Raw genomic sequence first — 6,000 nt, forward strand, 5'->3', positions numbered from 1 at the left:
AAGGAGTGAAGCATTCACATTTTGATCATCCGTCTTGAGTTTCATTTGTTCTAGGCAACTAGGGTAATTCAAGCATTTGGGCTAATAGCCACTTATCAGTGAGTGCATACCATGTATGTTTTTCTGTGATTGGGTTAGCTCACTCAGGATGATATTTTCCAGTTCCAACCATTTGCCTACGAATTTCATAAACTCGTTGTTTTTGATAGCTGAGTAATATTCCGTTGTGTAGATGTACCACATTTTCTGTATCCATTCCTCTGTTGAAGGGCATCTGGGTTCTTTCCAGCTTCTGGCTATTATAAATAAGGCTGTGATGAAATATAGTGGAGCACGTGTCTTTTTTATATGTTGGGGCATCTTTTGGGTATATGCCCAAGAGAGGTAGCTGGATCCTCAGGCAGTTCAATGTCCAATTTTCTGAGGAACCTCCAGACTGATTTCCAGAATGGTTGTACCAGTCTGCAACCCCACCAACAATGGAGGAGTGTTCCTCTTTCTCCACATCCTCGCCAGCATTTGCTGTCACCTGAGTTTTTGATCTTAGCCATTCTCACTGGTGTGAGGTGAAATCTCAGGGTTGTTTTGATTTGCATTTCCCTGATGACTAAAGATGTTGAACATTTCTTTAGGTGTTTCTCAGCCATTCGGCATTCCTCAGCTGTGAATTCTTTGTTTAGCTCTGAACCCCATTTTTTAATAGGGTTATTTGTCTCCCTGCAGTCTAACTTCTTGAGTTCTTTGTATATTTTGGATATAAGCCCTCTATCTGTTGTAGGATTGGTAAAGATCTTTTCCCAATCTGTTGGTTGCCGTTTTGTCCTTGACCACAGTGTCCTTTGCCTTTGCACAGAAGCTTTGTAGTTTTATGAGATCCCATTTGTCCATTCTTGATCTTAGAGAGCATAAGCCATTGGTGTTTTGTTCAGGAAATTTTTCCAGTGCCCATGTGTTCCAGATGCTTCCCTAGTTTTTCTTCTATTAGTTTGAGTGTGTCTGGTTTGATGTGGAGGTCCTTGATCCATTTGGACTTAAGCTTTGTACAGGGTGATAAGCATGGATCGATCTGCATTCTTCTACATGTTGACCTCCAGTTGAACCAGCACCATTTGCTGAAAATGCTATCTTTTTTCCATTGGATGATTTGGGCTCCTTTGTCAAAAATCAAGTGCCCATAGGTGTGTGGGTTCATTTCTGGGTCTTCAATTCTGTTCCATTAGTCTATCTGTCTGTCTCTGTACCAATACCATGCAGTTTTTATCACTATTGCTCTGTAATACTGCTTGAGTTCAGGGATAGCGATTCCCCCTGAAGTCCTTGTATTGTTGAGGATAGTTTTAGCTATCCTGGGTTTTTTGTTATTCCAGATGAATTTGCAAATTGTTCTGTCTAACTCTTTGAAGAATTGGATTGGTATTTTGATGGGATTGCATTGAATCTGTAGATCGCTTTTTGGTAAAATGGCCATTTTTACTATATTAATCCTGCCAATCCATGAGCATGGGAGATCTTTCCATCTTCTGAGGTCTTCTTCAATTTCTTTCTTCAGAGTCTTGAAGTTCTTGTTGTACAAATCTTTTACTTGCTTGGTTAAAGTCACACGAGGTACTTTTATATTATTTGGGTCTATTATGAAGGGGTGTCGTTTCCCTAATTTCTTTCTCGGCTTGTTTCTCTTTTGTGTAGAGGAAGGCTACTGATTTATTTGAGTTAATTTTATACCCAGCCACTTTGCTGAAGTTGTTTATCAGCTTTAGTAGTTCTCTGGTGGAACTTTTGGGATCACTTAAATATACTATCATATCATCTGCAAATAGTGATATTTTGACTTCTTCTTTTCCGATCTGTATCCCCTTGACCTCCTTTTTGTTGTCTGATTGCTCTGGCTAGAACTTCAAGAACCATATTGAATAAGTAGAGAGAGAGTGGGCAGCCTTGTCTAGTCCCTGATTTTAGTGGGATTGCTTCAAGTTCTCTCCATTTAGTTTAATGTTAGCCACTGGTTTGCTGTATATGGCTTTTTACTATGTTTAGGTATGGGCCTTGATTCCTATTCTTTCCAGGACTTTTATCATGAAGGGTGTTGAATTTTTGTCAAATGCTTTCTCAGCATCTAATGAAATGATCATGTGGTTTTGTTCTTTCAGTTTGTTTATATAATGGATCACGTTGATGGTTTTCCAGATATTAAACCATCCCTGCATGCCTGGATGAAGCCTACTTGATCATGGTGGATGATTGTTTTGATGTGCTCTTGGATCGGTTTGCCAGAATTTTGTTGAGTATTTTTAAGGCCGATGTTCATAAGGGAAATTGGTCTGAAGTTCTCTTTCTTTGTTGGGTCTTTTTGTGGTTTTAGGTATAAGAGTAATTATGGCTTCATAGAAGGAGTTCGGTAATGCTCCATCTGTTTCAATTTTGTGGAATAGTTTGAATAATATTGGTATGAGGTCTTCTATGAAGGTCTGATAGAATTCTGCACTAAACCCGTCTGGACCTGGGCTCTTTTTGGTTGGGAGACCTTTAATGACTGCTTCTATTTCCTTAGGAGTTATGGGGTTGTTTAACTGGTTTATCTGTTCCTGATTTAACTTCGGTACCTGGTATCTGTCTAGGAAATTGTCCATTTCCTGCAGATTTTCAAGTTTTGTTGAGTATAGGCTTTTATAGTAAGATCTGATGATTTTTTGAATTTCCTCTGAATCTGTAGTTATGTCTCCTTTTTCATTTCTGATTTTGTTAATTTGGACACGCTCTCTGTGTCCTCTCGTTAGTCTGGCTAAGGGTTTATCTATCTTGTTGATTTTCTCAAAGAACCAACTTTTGGTTCTGTTGATTCTTTCTATGGTCCTTTTTTTTTCTACTTGGTTGATTTCAGCTCTGATTTTGATTATTTCCTGCCTTCTACTCCTTCTGGGTGTTTTTGCTTTTTTTTGTTCTAGAGCTTTTAGGTGTGCTGTCAAGCTGCTGACATATGCTCTTTCCTGTTTCTTTCTGCAGGCACTCAGCGCTATGAGTTTTCCTCTTAGCACAGCTTTCATTGTGTCCCATAAGTTTGGGTATGTTGTACCTTCATTTTCATTAAATTCTAAAAAGTTTTTAATTTCTTTTCTTTTATTTCTTCCTTGACCAGGTTATCATTGAGTAGAGCATTGTTCAATTTCCACGTATATGTGGGCATTCTTCCCTTATTGTTATTGAAGACCAGCTTTAGGCCGTGGTGGTCCGATAGCACGCATGGGATTATTTCTATCTTTCTGTACCTGTTGAGGCCTGTTTTTTGACCAATTATATGGTCAATTTTGGAGAAAGTACCATGAGGAGCTGAGAAGAAGGTATATCCTTTTGCTTTAGGGTAGAACGTTCTATAAATATCCGTTAAGTCCATTTGGCTCATGACTTCTCCTAGTCTGTCTACGTCTCTGTTTAATTTCTGTTTCCATGATCTGTCCATTGATGAGAGTGGGGTGTTGAAGTCTCCTACTATTATTGTGTGAGGTGCAATGTGTGTTTTGAGCTTTAGTAAGGTTTCTTTTACGTATGTAGGTGCCCTTGTATTTGGGGCATAGATATTTAGGATTGAGAGTTCATCTTGGTGGATTTTTCCTTTGATAAATATAAAGTGTCCTTCCTTATCTTTTTTGATGACTTTTAGTTGAAAATTGACTTTATTTGATATTAGAATGGCTACTCCAGCTTGCTTCTTCCGACCATTTGCCTGGAAAGTTGTTTTCCAGCCTTTCACTCTGAGGTAGTGTCTGTCTTTGTCTCTGAGGTGTGTTTCCTGTAGGCAGCAGAATGCAGGGTCCTCGTTGCGTATCCAGGTTGTTAATCTATGTCTTTTTATTGGGGAGTTGAGGCCATTGATGTTGAGAGATATTAAGGAATAGTGATTATTGCTTCCTGTTATATTCATACTTGGATGTGTTATGTTTGTGTGCTTTTCTTCTCTTTGTTTTGTTGCCAAGACGATTAGTTTCTTGCCTCTTCTTGGGTATAGCTTGCCTCCTTATGTTGGGCTTTACCATTTATTATCCTTTGTAGCGCTGGATTTGTAGAAAGATATTGTGTAAATTTTGTTTTGTCATGGAATATCTTGGTTTCTCCATCTATGTTAATTGAGAGTTTTGCAGGATACAGTAGCCTGGGCTGGCATTTGTGTTCTCTTAGGGTCTGTATGACATCAGTCCAGGATCTTCTGGCCTTCATAGTTTCTGGTGAAAAGTCTGGTGTGATTCTGATAGGTCTGCCTTTATATGTTACTTGACCTTTTTCCCTTACTGCTTTTTAATATTCTTTTCTTTATTTTGTGCTTTGGTGTTTTGACTATTATGTGACGGAGGTGTTTTTTTCTGGTCCAATCTATTTGGAGTTCTGTAGGCTTCTTGTATGTTTATAAGCATCTCTTTCCTGAGGTTAGGGAAGATTTTGTCTATGATTTTGTTGAAGATATTTACTGGTCCTTTGAGCTGAGTCTTCACTCTCTTCTATACCTATTATCCTTAGGTTTGATCTTCTCATTGAGTCCTGGATTTCCTGTATTTTTTGGACCAGTAGCTTTTTCCGCTTTACATTATCTTTGACAGTTGAGTCAATGATTTCTATGGAATCTTCTGCTCCTGAGATTCTCTCTTCCATCTCTTGTATTCTGTTGGTGAAGCTTGTATCTACAGCTCCTTGTCTCTTCTTTTGGTTTTCTATATCCAGGGTTGTTTCCATGTGTTCTTTCTTGATTGCTTCTATTTCCATTTTTAATTCCTTCAACTGTTTGATTGTGTTTTCCTGGAGTTCTTTTAGGGATTTTTGTGACTCCTCTCTATGGGCTTCTACTTGTTTATTTATATTTTCCTGGAATTCTTTTTAGGAATTTTTGTGATTCCTCTCTGTAGGCTTCTACTTGTTTATTTATGTTTTCCTGTGTTTCTCTAAGGGAGTTCTTCATGTCTTTCTTGAAGTCCTCCAACATCATCATCAAATATGATTTTGAAACTAGATCTTGCTTTTCTGGTGTGTTTGGATATTCCATGTTTGTTTTGATGGGAGAATTGGGCTCCGATGGTGCCATGTAGTCTTGGTTTCTGTTGCTTGGGTTCCTGCGCTTGCCTCTCGCCATCAAATTATCTCTAGTGTTACTTTGTTCTGCTATTTCTGACAGTGGCTAAACTGTCCTGTAGGCCTGTGTGTCAGGAGTGCTGTAGACCTGTTTTCCTCTCTTTCAGTCAGTTATGGGGACAGAGTGTTCTGCTTTTGGTGAGTAGTTTTCCTTTCTACTTGTCTTCAGTTGTTCCTGTGGACCTGTGCCTTGAGTTCACCAGGCAAGTCACTTGCAGCAGAAAAGTTGGTCTTACCTGTGGTCCCGAGGCTCAAGTTCGCTCGGGGGGTGCTGCCCACGGGCTCTCCGCGGTGGCAGCAACCAGGAAGATCTGCGCCTCCTCTTCCGGGAGCCTCAGTGCACCAGGGTTTCAGATGGATTCTGGTGCTTTCCTCTGGAATCAGTAATGTGTGCAGAGAGCAGTCTCTTCTGGTTTCGCAGGCGTGTCTGCCTCTCTGAAGGTTTAGCTCTCCCTCCCACGGGATTTGGGTGCAGAGAACTGTTTATCCGGTCTGTTTCCTTCAGGTTCCGGCGTGTCTTAGGCAGGGCTCCTGCTGCCCTGGGCCCTCCCCACAGGAACCCAGAGGCCTTGTACAGTTTCCTCTTAGGGTCAGGGGTTGTGGGCAGGGGTGGGCAGTGTTGGTGGTCTCTTCCGCTCTGCAGCCTCAGGAGTGCCCACCTGACCAGGCGGTGGTATCTCCCACGGGTTCTGGGAGCAGAGAGAGCTGCTGCGGGCGGGATCCGGGTGTGGGACTTCCGTAAACACAGGGCGTGCCTGGTTCTAGAGGGATTCTGCCTCTGTTGTCCCGATTCCACCAGGCAAGTCACTTGCAGCAGATAAGTTAGTCTTACCTGTGGTCCCGAGGCTCAATTTTGTTTGCGGCGGAATGCGGCATAGGTGTTCTTGG

Source organism: Rattus rattus, chromosome 7 (assembly GCF_011064425.1).
Source record: "Rattus rattus isolate New Zealand chromosome 7, Rrattus_CSIRO_v1, whole genome shotgun sequence".
In the NCBI taxonomy this organism is placed as follows: Eukaryota; Metazoa; Chordata; class Mammalia; order Rodentia; family Muridae; genus Rattus; species Rattus rattus.